The sequence below is a fragment of the Malus sylvestris genome, chromosome 3, assembly GCF_916048215.2.
Source record: "Malus sylvestris chromosome 3, drMalSylv7.2, whole genome shotgun sequence".
Taxonomy (NCBI): Eukaryota; Viridiplantae; Streptophyta; class Magnoliopsida; order Rosales; family Rosaceae; genus Malus; species Malus sylvestris.
In genome coordinates, this window is record NC_062262.1 from 36660132 (window position 1) to 36678160 (window position 18029).

Consider the following 18029-nt stretch of genomic DNA (forward strand, 5'->3'; position numbering starts at 1 on the left):
TTGTCACATCCCGGCCCGGGCCCCCACCACATCCCGGGCTCGACTCCGCCGTAGCACGAGCAGTTTTGTTTCTAAGAACTCACATGAGAACTTCCCAGTGGGTCACCCATCATGGGATTGCTCTCGCGTGAACTCGCTTAACTTCAGAGTTTCGATGGAACCCGAAGCCAGTGAGCTCCCAAAAGGCCTCGTGCTAGGTAGAGATGAGAATATACATATAAAGCTTATAGGATCCACTCCCTTGGGCGATGTGGGATGTTACAATAATAGGTCAATTATTTTTCTACTTGGTAATCATTTTCAAATTTGGGTTTTATTTGGAAGTTTATAACTAGGTGGGGTTTTGTCTAGAACATAAGAGTTGCAAGGATTTATATCTAAAGAACCATTTTTTTTATAAGTCCTTGAATTTGAAAATCAATCAATGTAGCTCTTGAATATGAGTGTTGCAAATCATTGTCGTCCTTTCGTTATATTTCCGTCAAAATTTCTGTTAGTGTGTTGACGTGGCACACATAGGGGTCCCATATAAATTAAAAAATAAAAAACTAATTAATTTTATATTCTAAAAATAATAATAAATTAATTAATTAAAAAGCCACACACACACACACACACACACACACACACACACACATTCTTCATGAGAGGCTGTGACCTGTGAGCACCTAACCCAAGCACCAAACAACCATCTTCCCCACCATGTTTTGCAGAAAGACACAATCTTTGAGAGACCAAGAGGAGGGAAAGAGAGAGAGAGAGGTCGAAATCATGGGTTGGTTTCTTGCATGTTTTGATTCTTCCAAAGACAAAAAAACGCATGAGTAATTAGAGGGAGTAATCAGGAGAGCAAGGTGGTGTGTGGAAAGGATTACCGGATTGGGTCGGAGGGGGAAGAAGATTGTGGATGCAAATTTCTTCCTCATTCTTCTTGGACAAAACTGCACCTACATAACAATTAACACCTTAGGGTCAAGGCCAAGAGCCTTACGCGCCCACGATGAATGGGGGGCTTTGGCCGAAGGATCTCCGATGCCAAAGTTAGACTTTAGAGAGAAAAGTGTTTAGAGAGTTTTTGGAATTTTGCAAGAGTGTGAACCTAGGTTTAATAGAGAAAAGTGGGTAATATTTATAGGGCATGGCCGGTCCTCTTTGGAGAAAGAGTGGCCAGCCCTTTATGTATATTTTGGGTGTTATTTGGTGATTTAATTAGCAATTTAATATACTGATTAGGAATAAATATATTAATTGGCTAATTAACATAATAAAAGGAATATTTTTGGGAGGTTATGGAGTGAATAAAATAAATAACTAATTGATTAGCTAAAAAAGGGAAAATGAGGTAAAAGATATATGGAATGAAATAGGTTTTGGGAGTTACCTTGTAGAAGGGATTTGATGGGATAGGTTTTGAATTGTTACCTATTTTGGGCACTTTTGATTTAGTTGAAGGATGATTGCCCGCTGCTCGCGTGTAGGAATCCCATTGTACCTCAAGGGTATTTTTGTCCTCTTTTGTCCAAAGATCCACATGTCGCCTTGTGATTATTTTTGGCTCAACCAATGCCCCCACACCTGTTGGGCTACCGCAGAAAAGGGCAACAGGTGTAGAGATTTTCTTGCATTAGGAAACTTTGAATTGTTTCCTATTTTGATGTTGATTCTCTCTTTTAATAGGAAATTAGATCCTTCTAGGAAAAGGAAATAAATTTCTCCCAAAGTCTACTTAAGTCCACCTTAAGTGGATTATTAAATCAACTTTGGAGAGCAATTTATTCTACCTTACAAAAGGGAGAGATCTTAGAGGATATTTGTTCCCCCTCCTCTAGCAATCTTCTACATCTTGCCCGTGCAAAGGATCGTCTTTCGTTGCTTGCTTCGTCTTCTCGTTGCTTCTAGGTAAGAAAAAAAATATTTTTCTTGTCTTCTTGATTTTTTTGGAAGCCTCAGGGCTTGAAATTGTCTCGACAAGGGTTGAGGAGATTTGAAAAAAGACCTAGGGAGGCTGCGGCATTGTTGCCGTGGGTGGTGGGAATAAATAAGCTATGCCATGGATCTTGGCATGGGCGCTGGGCTTCCTGCGGCTTGGGCCGTGGGTTAGTGCTGCAGTCTGGGCCTTTGTGCCTGGGCTGTGAGGAAGGAGAAGGTGAGGGGGTGCTTGCCCTCTGTCAGCTGAGCTAGGTTGCAAGGCCCTTGCATCGAGAAGAAGGATGGGGGAGGAGCCAATGCAGGCTAGGCTCCCTGCTTTGCCATTTTTTTAAAGAAGGTGAGGCCGAGTGCCTCTTTTGGGTGGATGGGCCTTTTTTTTTTTTTGAACAACCCTCTAATGAATCTTCTTTGCACTTTTTGTAGAATTCCTTCGAGTATGTCTTCCTCGTGCTATAAGAATGATGATGGTGTGTCGTCGTTGTATTATCAAGTCGGGTCTTTGAGCAAGGTTGGCTACTTCAAGGCTGCTCACTTCAAGATTAGCTTCGATGATTTGTTTAGAAACTTCCTTGAGGCATACTGGCATGCCATTCCGTCGGGAGTGCGTGTGAAACGAGTCAAGGATGGTAGCAACCGTGAGCCATATGATGGGGCTCGGAAGGCCATCAAGTTTCACCTCTATTATTTCGTGTTAGGGTTTACTTTTCCTATGTTGCGTTTCTTCCAAGAAGTGCTTTACTCCATGAAATGTGCCCTTGCTCAATGTTCTCCGAACACGGTCCGCGTGATGGTGAGATTCCATAATCTAAGCCAATTCTTCGACTTAGATCTAACTGTCAACGAATTTTGGTATTTTTTTGACATAGGTCACATTGATGGAGTTGGGCAGCTGCGATCTCGTCATAGGCTTTTTGATAACTCGAGCAAGAGAGATCATGATTGGGCCAAAGAGACTTTGGAGATAAGTGGAGAGTGGGAATCTGATTCTTCGCCTGAGCTGCTTGTACCAACGGTCTTCATACCTGGTAAGTAGGCTGGTTAACCTTTTCAGTTGCTTTGTTTTAATGCTAAGCTGCTTTTCAATTTTTTGATTATCCTCTGTTGCTTTTGTAGATTCGGAATTTGGCTCAACTCCTAAGGTTTCTCCGGACATGAAGAAAGTACATGTCGCTCTGGGTATCCCTTCCGAATATCATGAATGGCGTTGGCTGCTTAGTTTTCTTCGTAGGGAAAAATGTGGGCTGCCCCTGAAGGAGGAAATAAAACAGATCAAGGTAGATGCGTTGGCTCGTCCTATCATTGTGATGGAGCCTGCTACTAATGAAGGTGGGAAAAAGAAACATTCCCCGCCTGCTCAAGAGACGCCTGCTGAAAAGAAACCGATGACTGCTTGCGGAGGTTCTCCGGCTGCTCAAGAGATACCTGATGAGAAGAAACCGAAGACTGCTTCTGTTGCTCACGAGGGTTCATCAACTGCTCCCAAGTTTGTGATTAACTTAACTTCCTCAAAGAACGAGAAAGAAAGGTTTGCTGGATCTGTACCGGTGGTGCCTGCCGTTTCGAAGGCTACTAGCTTGATTGCTGATAGGATTGCCCAGCGTAGAAGTTCATCTGTACCTCCGGTGCCGAAGTTTGTGTCAAAGTGTCTATCTAGGGCTAAGTCTGGTTCACCTTTGGAGAGGTTTACTAATATGAAGAGCGACAAGGTGTCTCTGTCTACTAAAGTGGCGCCAAAACCTGCTTCCTCCGCTGCTGCGACCAACTCGTCTGCTGAGAAGAAGGAAACTGCTCGTGCATGCAGGCTTGAAGAATCCACCAAGACTGTTTCAGGGGAAGTTGCTAAGATTTGATCTCTTTTGAAGCCAGATCTACTTGAAGACATGGATATATGTGCCAAGTTTGTTGATGGTGTTAAGGGGATTAATCGTCCGAGTCTTTTCGCGAAACACACATTAGAGTATAGAAAGACTGCTCTGTTAGCCATGATGCAGAAAACAACGATTCTGGCAGTCGAGTTTATGTTCCTTGACCAAGAAGATACCAAGGCTGCTAAAAAGATGGCAAGAACCATGGCTGCTGAAGCTTACTTCTTGGTCGAAAAAATCAAGAAATTGGAATATGAGCTTGCTGTTTTGAAGGGATCTAACATTTCTGCCCTTACTTCTCTGTAACTTGAGACCGCTTGCCAAAAGATCATGGATTTGAAGATTAGGCTTGATGCGATCCAAGTAAAGTATGAAAGTGCAGAAAAGGAAATCGAGTGTTACATACCTCAGATTCAAGATCTTGAGTGTTCTATCTCTGAATGATGCCGCTACTAAGAACATCAAGGCTGCTGAAGGTGTGGCGACTGAGTAGTCGTGAGATGTCCAAGCTATTGAAGAGTAGTCTTTTGGGTAGCTTTTAGGATTTTCTTTGTTGCTTTTGCTTGAACTCCTTTGGTCTTTACTAGTTGTTTATCAATTTTGCTAGAAAATTTAATAAACTTGTTTCCTTCGCTTTTCTCCATCTTTGCTTCTGTGGTTCACACCCTAACCTCTAGACTTTATAGACCAATGGCAGACGTGCTACTTTTTTTATAAGCAGACAGGCCAGCGTAGCCTACGCAACCGTAGATGTTGGTGTAGAACTTTTTACAAAGTTGTTAGCCATAGGGTTGGCTGCCATATGCCTTACTGACAGAAGTAGACAAGTCCGCGTAACCATTAAGCTGTTAACCTTGGCTTCCTTCAATTCCGTAAGTTGCGTAACAAGTATCACAACACTTTAGGACTTGGTGTAGATTGTTCCACGCTTGGCAAATGTGAAGTTTATTGACTACGTAGCATGTCGGTAGTGGATAAAACTTCGTATATGCATGCTAGCTTGTTTAACCTTTCACTAGGATGCGCAGTTGTACAAGTCTAACATAGCTTCATTTCTTGAAGGGCAAGCCATAGGCAGTCTTCCGAAAAACCATAGGTACCTTAGTGCACTCGGTACCAGCTTTAGGTTTCTAGGGCAGCCACCCTTAGGGTGTACTGCATAATGTGCCCCCTCCGTCTTTAGGGCCCGGTTCCCGATAGATTAGGCCAAGAGACCCAAAATCCTTCAATTAGCTAAGCCTTGAAAAAGACCATTATGGCTACTTCTAGGAATCCCGGGGCAAACCATCGTGCATCTAGTTATACTAGGGTAGCAGGCTCATCCACGTCTGGATATTCGGAGTGTTGAGTTTTATCCTCCCGCTTTGGAGAGCATGGTTGGTCCCTCGGGGGGGGGGTGAAATTCTTGCGGTGAGTCCCAAAAAAGGGTGCAATCTTCTTTTGAAGTGTAGGAGAGGTAAGTTGTTGTAGACATGTAGTCGAGCCAAGTTGCAAATTGCTTCTGAATTCTTCATTGAAAAATGAACTCAATGAACAAATAACTTAACTGTAAAAGACTGCATGACAACTGGATAGTCCTCGGCTTACGAGGTGGTGTCCGTTGAGATGCTTGAGTCTTCGGGTCTTGATATAATGGGAAGTCACATATGGTATTTTATCAAATTGTAGGTGTTCCATTGCTTCTCGATCTCTTTGTCATTTATGGTGGCGAGGGTGTAGTTACCTTTGCCGCCTACTCTGCTGATCTTGTATGGACCTTCCCAGATGGGATCCATCTTTTTCGAGCCTTCTTTGCGGGCAGTGATGAAGGCCTTTCTTAGGACTAGATCTCTGGGTTGGAACTGCCGGATCTTGGCCCTTTTATTGTAGCTGGAAAAGAGCTGCTGCTGGTTGACTCTAAGTGCGAGATTTGAGTTGGGAAATGTCAAATCCGCGAAGAAATGTGGTGAAAATATCCTCGGCTCGATGATTGGTCCGGATGGTTGAGATAATCTTGGACCGACTTGGGCTGCTTGGGAAACCACGAGAGCAGGCTGGGCTGTGGGAACAAGCTGCTCAGTGCGTGATGCACGCGAATATGAGGCTTGGGCCGTGGCTGTAGTGCCTTGGGCCTTGGTTGGCGCCCCTTGGGATTGCTTTGGTGGCACGACTCGGGCTGTGGTAGTGGTGCCATGGACCTCGCCGCGGGTGGCTACCAAGGTAGCCACCGCGGTGGTTCCCGTGGTGGAAACTCGCGGTGGTGGTGCCGCTCCACCTATTGTCACATTTAGCCTCGTGGATCGCCGTGGTCCTATTTCTTGGATATTGAAATTTTCACTCGTGGGATTTTCTAAATTTCTAGCCATTGTATTCTTCTTTTACGTTTTATCAAAGAATCTTTGCAAATAAAAAATTCTAATAATAAGAACATACGAAAAAATACAAGTGGACTAGAAAATAGAGAAAAACTTTTTTTATGCGAGAGTCTTCTACAAGTGTGGATTTCTTCTCTCAATGAAAGCACCAATTTGTGGATGCAAATTTCTTCCTCCTTCTTCTTGGACAAAATTGCACCTACAAAACAATTAACACCTTAGGGTCAAGGCCAAGAGCCTCACGTGCCCACGATGAATGGGGGGGGGAGCTTTGGCCGAAGAACCTCCGATGCCAAAGTTGGAATTTAGAGAGAAAAGTGTTTAGATATTTTTTGGAATTTTGCAAGAGTGTGAACCTAGGTTTTTAGAGAAAAGTGGGTAATATTTATAGGGCATGGCCGGTCCTCTTTGGAGAAAGAGTGGCCGGCCCTTTATGTATATTTTGGGTGTTATTTGGTGATTTAATTAGCAATTTAATATATTGATTAGGAATAAATATATTAATTGGCTAATCAACATAATAAAAGGAATGTTTCTGGGAGGTTATGGAGTGAATAAAATAAATAGCTAATTGATTAGCTAAAAAAGGGAAAATGAGGTAAAAGATATATGGAATGAAATAGGTTTGGAATTGTTACCTATTTTGGGCACTTTTGATTTAGTTGAAGGATGATTGCCCGCTGCTCGCGCGTAGGAATCCCGTTGTACCTCAAGGGTATTTTTGTCCTCTTGTCCAAAGATCCACATGTCGCCTTGTGATTATTTTTGGCTCCACAGAGATCGTACGATCTCATTTGTTTTTTTTTCTTCTCATTTTCAAATTTATTTAAAAGGTGGTGGTTGTTTGGATTTACAGGAATTTGGATGGTGATGGTTTGGATTTGCACGAATTTGGATTTGGATTTGCAGGGATTTGGTTTTTCAGGGAGGGAGGAAGGGTACATGAATTTGGATTTGCAGGGATGAATGATGGGTGCATGGATTTGGATTTACAAGGAGAGAGGAAGGGTGCAATGGAGTAGGGTGCTGATGCAATTTCGGGGCGACCCTAATGACACCACGACTAGGCTCGACGTTGTGGACATGGCAGCAACTGCGCTGAGACGGAGGGAGAAATCGGACCTCGTAATGGTGGACGTGGTTCGGCAAGAACCAATTGGAGTAGCTGGGAATATTTAATTATACTGGGTCCCACGTGTGCCATGTCAGACATTAACAGAAGTTTTGAGGGAAATTTAACGGAAGGAACACATTGATTTTTAGCAGTCATATTCAGGGACAGTGATCGATTTTCAATTTCAGGGACCATCTTGATTGATTGGGTCAATTTCAGAGACTATTTGTGATAAAAAAACCCTTTTTATAATCAACCTATATCACATGTTAATTGTATTTATCTACCTATATGAAAGATTCATATTTATAACTAACATGTATCACTGCTTAATGTATCTTACTTGTAAGTATTATATTATTGTATCTGTAGTTAGGTTTCATATGCGCTTATAGGTCGAATATACGTTTAATTGTCTATCTACCTATGCCATAGGTTTTTTCATAGTCTACTTATGTTGATGCATAAAACCAGTCTATAACACAAATTAATTGTATTACATTTTTTTTCCTTGTATAATATACCTTTATCACAAAAGTTAATGAATTTAAAGTTTTCATCTAAAAAGAAAAAAAAAATAATTGTACAAAAATATTTAATTAGATAATTGGATCCAGTCCTAAAAACAACCTATACCTTTGGACCTAGATCTAAAAGCCCCGTGACTCCAGTTATCTAATTATATGTTTTTATTTCTTTTATACTCCTTTTATATTTTCTAAAAATATTAAAAATCAATTAAATTTTTTTAATATTATGCATTTTTCAACTCCAAAACATCTAATTAATATCTTATAAACAAAAAATAATAATATACTAACATAAATCTATATGCAAAACATTCTACCCTAACTCAAGTAGCAAATATATGAATGTATATTATATCTATAAGTGAGATATGAAACCTAACTGAAAGGTAGAAAAAAAACATAATATACATACAAGCAAGACACATTAATCTGTGACTGGTTCAACCTGTGATATAGGTAGATAAATACAATTAACCTGTGATATAGGTTGATTATAAAAATTAAAAAAAAATCTATAAATGGGTTAAAGCAGGAGGAAGAACAAGAAATAACAAAAAAGTATATAAAAAGAAATAATCAAAGAGATAATTAGGAAGAAATTTGATTTTTACAATAAGTATTTTCTTTTAAGAGATAATTATTGATAATTAAATAATTAAATTTAAAGAATTGGACTTATTTTAATAAATTGGACCATTCCTACTATTGGCTCAAAAAATTGAAGTTATATCAAGTTTCCCCTTGTTTATTTCCTTTCCTACTTATATACCTAGGGTTTCTAGGCTTAAGAACATTATAGATAGGTCATTTTGGCCTTAGGTTTGTAACCTTTCGACTACTTATTCAACAAATATGAGTTTTCTCTCTAGTTTCTTAGTGAACTCTAGGACTTGCTAGTGAATTCTAACGTGGAAATTTCATTCGAATTTTCTTTGTATATCTGTTGAGTCATAATGTATGAATAATTCAATAGCTAGTAATTTGTGCCAAGTACTCTTGGGTTCGACTTATTATGGAGCAGGAACACTATTTTTTTTTTTTTTTTTTCACTTCAACTTTTTAGCCTAAAATTTTAAATTTCACATTTTTTTTCTTCTCAAAAAGGGCCCAAGGGTTTCCAAGCCCTCTCGTCCAGCTTTGCTCTTTCTTTTATTTTCTTCTTCTAATGCCATTTCTTTTTAACTTAACTTTTTTTTTCCTCAAACCCTATTTACTGTATGCAAAGTTTGAATTGAATTAATTGCTCTTTCTAGCGGTACTTATCTTTTTTTCCAACTTTTGGTGCCATAAATTAACATACAAAATAGCCATGATTCCTGCTGAGTGATGGCTACTCTAACACCAAAAAATTGGTTGGTGGATATTATGACGGTGGAGACACGAGCAAGTTCAGCTTCCCTGCATCGTTTGCCATGACTATTGAGTTGGAGCGTGATCGAATACAGTGCAAAATATGCGGCACTAGGAGAACTAGACCATGTGAAGGGCATCATCAAGTGGGGTACATATTACCTTCTCAAGACCTTCAATTCGTCTACAGCTGATTCCATTGGCATTGTGGTTGCGGATGTTAGAGGGGTTGATGACACTGACTCCGCCGCCGGTGGTGATTAAGATAAAACTCACAACTGTTGGATACGTCTTGAGGATATTGACCATCCAAGAACCGGACAAGAGTGTTATAATTGCTCGGTCCTTGCCACAGAAATGGCTTCTGCATTGTTTTCAAAGACAACACAAATTACTCTAAGAAACTAGTTTATGGTGTTGATTTACTATCAAAGGGCAAGGTGCAAAGTATACGGGTGTTGTGGACCTGTTTTTGCCCCATATACAATTCCACTGGTTTTTGGGATGAAGTTCTTGTTGGAACTTGTGAGTGTGGGACTCAGTCCCACATTGCCCAAACAAATTGTTAAACACCTCTTTATAAGTGGTTTAACTCACTTATGGTTTAAAATAAATTAGGCCAAAGCTATGGACATTGGGCCTTACAAATGGAAGTTTGGGTGTATATATTGAATGTCAAAGATGGGCCTTGAAAATACAAGTTTAATTTTTTCGTTTTTAATTTTTGGATTCAGTTTTTCCGAAAGGATAAAACTAAGTGAACAGTTACGTCTGTTTTGTAACTGATAAGGACGAACGGTTGTGTTTGTTCAAGTTAAGCCATTATATATATGGCAATTCGCTCAGAAACGAAATACATCAATTCGATCGCTCCTTTTATTCCTTACAGAGAACAACACTAGCAATTCGTCAAGAATCCAAGTTCGTGTGCAAGAACTTGGATTAGATAGTTGTATCCTGCAAGATAGACGTCCTTTGAACTACTGCACCGGTGTAGGGACGTATTTCTGTCTTAGGAGATTGCTCTGCAAGCCTCTATCTTCCGAAAACAAGTCAGTGTGTCTTTGTTTTTTGTGATTTGTTATTCAAATTCATTAAATTGTTCTTATTGTAAGATATATCGTATATTTGTGAAATTGATATTCAAGATAAACTGTGTAGTTGTTATATATTATACACTTGACATTTGATTGTTCTAACAGTTCTGTGGGGTGGATCTTGGTTGTATCTTGCAACGGGAAACTTATCCTATCTTCAACTTGTCACTAACCCCGACTTGGCTGCTCATGAAAAAGATTTATGCACTGACCCTAAGAATAGGGTACAATAAGCATGCTGGTGCTTTTTGGCTTCTAAGCCGGCTGAGATTTTTCTCGATTTACAGGTACCCTTATGGAGAGATGTTAAGGACATTCTACAGTCAGACTGATGAAAAAGTGTGCTCCTACCTTCCTGTTTTCGCAGTTTCAACAGAACAAATGGAGGGCTAATTCAGTTGAATAGTGAAAGGCCAAGACCTCTTCAATATGTATTCCATGCAGCTTTTTTAGCTCAACTATACAATGACTATTTTGACGCTATTTCTGCACCTGGATGGCATTGCGGATCCAATTTCTACCCTACTAAAGAACTGCGCAAGTTTTCTAGGACCCAAATTGATTACATTCTTGGCAAAAATCCTTGGGGGATAAGCTACATTGTCGGCTTTGGTGAACGTTTTCCAAAGCAGGTCCACAATAGAGGAGCATCCATTCCTAAAAAGAAGATCAAGTACGGTTGTAAAGGGGGATTAAAATGGAGAGATAGTAAGAAATGAATCCAAATACAATTGTTGGGGTCATGGTTGCTGGTCATAATGAGCACGAAAATTTCCAGGATGTCCGTTCCAATTACAACTACACAGAGCTAAGCCTTGTTGGTGCTTAACCCTTGAGCTGATTTCTTGGAGCCAAAGTCACAGTTTGAATTTTATTTTATAAGTTTTATTTCGGATGTAATGTGAGCCATTGGATCATATTCCATGTGGCCTCTCTTTCTAGCCTAAGATTTAAGTGATAGATTATGACATGTGTAATCACCTCATAGGGTGATAGAATCTAAGGCTAAGATTTGATATTGATGTAAGTTATTAGAGAAGAATCTCTCTTCTCTCCCCTTTAAGGGTTATATTTGGTTAGGGGTGAATGGAAATGCAATCAGAACCTTCATCATTCTCGCAGCACCATTGCTGCATTTTCTCTGCAACTTTCTCTCTTCCCAAACAGTCCAAAATCTCATAAAACTAAATACCAAAAGTTATGAGCGCTAAAATGGTATCAGAGCCAGGTTCAATTGCCTAAACTGGGCGTGAATATGTGAAAAGAAACTGAAATCGATTTGAGCTGAGATCGAGGTTATGTGAGTCTTGAATCCAATGTCTACCGCTGAGCTTCATACTCCAGTTTTCAATGGAGAAAACTATGAGTTCTGGAGTATTCGAATGAAAACTATTTTGAAATCTCATGGACTATGGGATTTTATTGAAAATGGTTTCAATGCCTCAGATCCAAAAGAAAGAGAATGAGGAGGTTAATGGTGAAGCTAAGAAAAGTGAAATCACTTGAGTAGAAAAGCTCCCGATGACTGAAATTTGATGAAGGATGCTCGTGCACTCGGATTGATCCAATGAGCTGTCTCAGATCAAATTTTCCCTAGAATCGTGAACGAGGAGACCTCGAAGGGTTCTTGGGACATTGTGAAGCAAGAATTCAAAGGAGACAAGCAAGTAAGAAGCGTAAAACCACAAGGTTTGCGTCGAGAATTTGAATATACTCGTATGAAAGATAGTGAATCCTTATCTGCATATCTTGCTAGACTGTTTGATATAATGAATCAAATGAAGAGTTATGGTGATGATTTGTTTAGGGAAATAATAGTGCAAAAGTTATTAATTAGTTTGCCAAGATCATATGACCCTATTTGCTCTGTGATTGAACACTCCAAGGACCTTGAAACTCTTGAGGTTCAGGAGGTAGTTTCTCTGAAAAGCTTTGAGCTCAGACTGGATAAACATGCTGAAAACTCCATAGAAAGGGCTTTTATAAGTCTAAATGTTGGAGCCAAGAATCCCAAGGGTGGAGGTTATTATGGAAATCAAAAGTTTCAGAAAAACTGGAAATCCAAAGGGAAGAAATGGAAAGTAAGCCTAATTTTAATCCCAAACCAAATGTCTTTCATGATGGAAACAAAACAGCTTGTAAACACTGTGATAAATTGCATTATGGCAAGTGTTGGTTTGAAGGTAAGCCTAAATGCACAGATTGTGGGAAGTTTGGGCACATACTTAGAGATTGCAATGGAAATAAGGGTGTACAAAAGATGAACTATGCAAATCAGGTTGAAGAAATTGGTTCTTTGTTCTATGCATGCAATGCAATGACAGATGTGAAGGTGAACCATTCATGGTACATTGACTGTGGTTGTAGTAACCACATGACATGTGATGAAAGATTGCTAGTCAATATTCAAAGAAATCTAACTTCCAGAGTGAAGATGGGAACTGGAGAAATTGTTCAGGTGACAGGAAAAGGAACTCTAGTGATAGAAACCAAATTGGGAAATAAGCATATTCAAGAAGTAATGCTTGTTCCTGAACTTGAAGAGAATCTTCTCATTGTTGGACAAATGATAGAGCATGGGTACTATTTGGTGCTTAGAGGAAATATGGTGAACACCTTTGATGGTTGGTCACTTGACAACCTTGTGGTTAGAGTGCAGATGACAAATAACAGATGCTTCTCTCTTACAATGATGTTTGCAAATCAGTTGGCCTTGAAGGAAAATGTAACACACTGTTTGCATACATGGCATAGGAGATTGGGACACCTAAATGACAGAAGTATCAAATTGCTTGAAGATCAAGAAATGCATGGATTGCCTCATATAGAGAAAACTTTTGTTGTGTATGTGAAGGCTGCATGTTAGGAAAGCAGCATAGAGATTCTTTTCTATCAGAATCACTTGGAAAGCTAAATTTCCATTGGAGTTGGTTTATACAGACATCTGTGGACTAATGCAAACTAAATCTATCTCTGGAAATAGGTACTTTCTGTTGTTCACTGATGATTGTACCAAAATGACATGGGTGTACTTCCTCAAGAACAAATCAAGTGCATTTGAATGTTTCAAAAAGTTTAAAGCCATGACTGAGCTGCAGTATGGATACAAGGTGAAATGTCTCAGGAGTGATAGGGGCAGAGAGTTTTTATCAACTAAGTTTGATAAGTACTATAATGAGCTTAGAATTCAGAGGCAGTTAACCATGGCATACTCTCATCAACATAATGAAATGACTGAGAGAAAGAACATGACTGTGGTGGAGATGGCAAAGTCCATGATGCATGAAAATGGTATTCCTTATGCATTTTGGCCAGAGGCTGTGAACACTGCAATCTACATACTTAACAGATGTCCCTCCAAGTTTCTTAAGAAGAATACTTCATTTGAAGCATAATGTGGCAGAAAGCCAGACATTGGACATCTAAAAATCTTTGGATCGCTGTGCTATGTGCACATCCTTACAACACTAAGGCATAAGCTTGAAGAAAATAGTCATAAGTGCATTTTTGTGGGTTATGAAACCTATGAGAAAGGGTATAGTTATTTGATCCAAGTTCCAGGAAGATTATCTTGTCCATAAATGTTATCTTTGATGAAGATGCCTCATGAAAGTGGGAAAACACTAAGAAAAGTGAAATAAGAGTCCCTATGAGTATTAAGTATCAAATGGCAGATTGCAATGAAGGGCAGAAACAATTTGAAACTTATGAACCAAGTCAATCTTTGGATACATCACCTCAAGTGGATGACGTTGTTACTCCACTGAGTGAAGGTGTTTTTGGAGGCTTTTAAGCAATCGATCACACACTATAGAAATGAAGAAGTATCAATGAGATTATGGCACAGTGCAACATGTGCATTGTGGAGCCATAAAGCTATGAAGAAGATGCTCTAGATGAATCATGGAAGAATGCAATGAAATATGAACTGGAAATGATTGAGCAAAACAACACATGGCAACTAGTTAACAGACAATTTGACAAACCTATCATTGGTGTTAAGTGGGTCTATAAAACTAAGTTGAATCTAGATGGATCCGTGTAAAAGAACAAGGTTAGACTGGTGGCAAAAGGCTACTCCCAAAAGCCTGGGATAGATTACAATGAAACGTTTGCCCCAGTAGCAAGGTTAGATACTATTAGAACCTTGATATCACTTGCTGCATAGAAGGAGTGGAACCTATACCAACTGGATGTAAAGCTAGTTTTTTTTTTATTTTTTTATTTTTTTTAATAGAGTTTTGAAGGAAGAGGTATATGTTAAGAAGCCACAAGGATTTGTGAAGAAAAGTGAGGAAACCAAGGTGTATAAGTTGAACAAGGCTTTGTACGAGTTGAAGCAAGCTCCAAGAGCTTGGTATGATGAGATAGGCTCTTATTTCAGCAATGCAGGTTTCAAGAAAAACTCAAGTGAAGCAACACTATATGTCAAGACTAGTGAAGGCTCAAGTATCATTATTGTTTCACTATGTATGGATGATATTGTATATAGTGGAAGTTGTCCAAAACTACTTGAAGAATTCAAAAATGACATGATGAGGCACTATGAGATGACTGATTTGGGACTGCTTCATCACTTCCTTGGCATGAGGGTTATATAAACATAGAAAAGTATCTTTATACATCAAAAGAAATATGCAATGAAGCTTATTGAGAAGTTTGGAATGAAAGACTGCAAGTCTGTAGGAACACCACTTGCTGTGAATGAGAAGTTATGCAAGGTGGATGACAGTGATGCAGCAAATAAGAGTGAATATAGAAAGCTTGTAGGCAGCCTGTTATACTTGACTGCTATACGGCCAGATATAATGTTTGCTTCTAGCTTACTTGCTAAATTCATGCATAATCCCATGAAGAAACATATGGGAACTTCCAAGAGGGTGTTAAGATACATTCAAGGCACTCTTGATTTTGGAACTGAGTTTGTGAAAGGGAAAACAACTACTCTGATAGGGTACTGTGACAGTGATTGGGCTGGAAATGAGAATGACATGAGAAGCACCTTAGGGTATGTGTTTTCACTCAGATAAGGTGTGTTTTCATGGGCTTCAATCAAACAAAACACATTGGCTTTGTCAACAACATAAGCAAAATATGTGAGTGTAACAGAAGCTACATCACAGGCAAAATGGCTAAGGTTTATCCTTGAAGACTTTGGGAGGAACAAGTGGAATGCACACCAATTCTGTGCGACAACACTTCTGCTATAGCAATGGTAAAGAACCCAGTTTTTCATCAGAAAACTAGACATATTAATAGAAAGTTCCATTTCATCAGAGAAGCTATCCAAGCAAAGGAAATCGAACTGGTTTATTGCAAAATAGAAGACCAGATTGCAGATATCCTAACCAAGGCCTTGCCAAATGATAGATTTGCTTGTCTAAGAGGATTGCTTGGTGTGAAATCAGCTAAATGGTTAAAAGGGAATGTTGGTGCTTAATCTTCGAGCCGATTTCTTGGAGCCAAAGTCACAGTTTGAATTTTATTTTATAAGTTTTATTTCGGATGTAATATGAGCCATTGGATCATATTCCATGTGGCCTTTCTTTCTAGCCTAAGATTTAAGTGATAGATTATGACATGTGTAATCACCTCATAGGGTGATAGAATCTAAGGCTAAGATTTGATCTTGATGTAACTTGTTAGAGACGAATCTCTCTTCTTTCTCCTCTAACGGTTATATTAGGTTAGGGGTGAACGGAAATGAAATTAGAACCTTCATCATTCTCACAACACAATTGCTGCATTTTCTCTGCAACTTTCTCTTTTCCCAAACAATCCAAAATCTCATAAAACTAAATACCAAAAGCTATGAGCGCTAATAAGCCTTGCAGGAAATACAGGTCTGGTTGCTGCACTTGTGGTACTGTCCATAGGAAACCTTACTGGCATTGACAAAAACTCTATGTTCTATGTAGTTTCTCCCCTACCTTCACCCCCGCCACCTCCTCCATCACCTTGGATACCCTGGGATATTTTAGGAGCATATCTATCTTATGATTTCATCAGATATTTTTTCTGCCTATTTTTTCATTTTAAATTATGAAAGTAAAATTGGAAGCAGTTCGGGTGTTGGTTGAATATAATAGTAATATGATGAGCTTATGTTATTCTTTTAACAAAATGAAAAGATAATCTACACTGATTCATCATTTTACACCATTCATGAAGTTTACACCTTAAATAGAGCGCAAGCCACAAATCTATGGGATTTCTTAATGAATGCAGGCATGCCAATAAGTTGAATTAAACATGGTAAAATACCAAAATTATATATGACAATATTTGAGAATTTCTTGTATATTCATTAATCTCCAAAGTGGAGTATGTATAGGAGTTATAATTAGTATTACATATGCACTTCATCAATGTGAGACCAAACTACTATTTACACTTTAACTAATATATAAATATATAACTCGCAACACTCCTCCTTAAGTTGGAGTAAAGATGTCGCGCATGCCCAACTTGTCAAGCGAGTTGGAAAACACACTATTAGACACAGCCTTAGTAAGCATCATTAAGTTGATATTGAGATCCCACAAAAGGAAAATTAATAATTCCAACATCCAATTTTCCTTGATGAAATGTCGATCAATCTCCACATGTTTTGTTCGATTACATTGCATTGGATTATGAGCAATCTCAATAGCAGCCTTGTTATCATAATGGAGTTTCATAACACCCTTGGGTTTAAATCCAAGATCTCTCAACAATATTTTCAACCACAAAAACTCACATACACCATGAGACATATCACGAAACTTAGCTTCAACACTTGACCTAGCCACCACTTTTTGATTCTTGCTTCTCCAAGTAACTAGATTACAACCCATAAAAGTAAAATATCCAAATGTAGATCATCGGTTAGTGATAAAACCTGCCTAATATGCATATGTATACCCTTCTACATTCAAATGGCCATTTTGGAGAAAACCAAATCTCAAAATACAAATTACTGCATCCATATGAGCTTCACTAGGTGAGTGCATAAACTGACTTACCACAAGAACTGCATAAGCAATGTTAGGGCGAGTGTGAGACAAATAAATTAATCTCTCCACAAGCCTCTAATACCATTCCTTATGAGTAGGAACATGATCCAGAAATAAGCCCAGACGATGCTTTTGCTCAATTGGAGTATCAATAGGTTTGCAATCCAACATACCTGTTTCAGCTAATAAATCAAGAACATAATTCCATTGAGACAGAAAAATACCATGCTTGGATTGTGCAACCTCGATTATGAGAAAATACTTCAATTCACCTAATTCTTTTCATCTCAAATTCAATAGCTAGGTACTTTTGAAGGCGTTGTACCTCATCCTGATCATCACTAGTCACTATCATGTCATCAACATAAATAATCAATGTAGTTAGCTTACCATTTCGTCGCTTTAGAAACAAAGTATGATTTGAATGACTCTGAAAATACCCAAACTTCTTCATTGAGCTTGTAAACTTCCCAAATCACGCTCTAAGATATTGTTTCAAACCATACAAAGCCTTTCGCAATCTACACACAACACATTTTCTAGGAGATATACCATACTAGGTGGGAGATCCATATAAACTTCCTCCTTAAGATCACCACGAAGGAAAACATTCTTAACATCAAACTGCAATAGGGGCCAATCCTAGTTTGCTACTAAGGACAGAAGAACACGCACATTGTTTAGTTTGGCAACATGAGCAAAAGTCTCTTGATAGTCCACACCATAGGTTTGAGTATAACCCTTAGCAACTAATCTGGCTTTGTACTGGTCAATAAAACCATGCTTTATGCTTAA

At 38.9% G+C, this 18029-nt stretch overlaps 1 pseudogene; it reads left to right on the top strand.

Moving 5' to 3' along the window:
* Positions 1–7117: 7117 nt before the first annotated feature.
* LOC126617246 (endoglucanase 9-like) lies at positions 7118–16285 on the top strand (annotated as a pseudogene).
* Positions 16286–18029: the final 1744 nt, after the last annotated feature.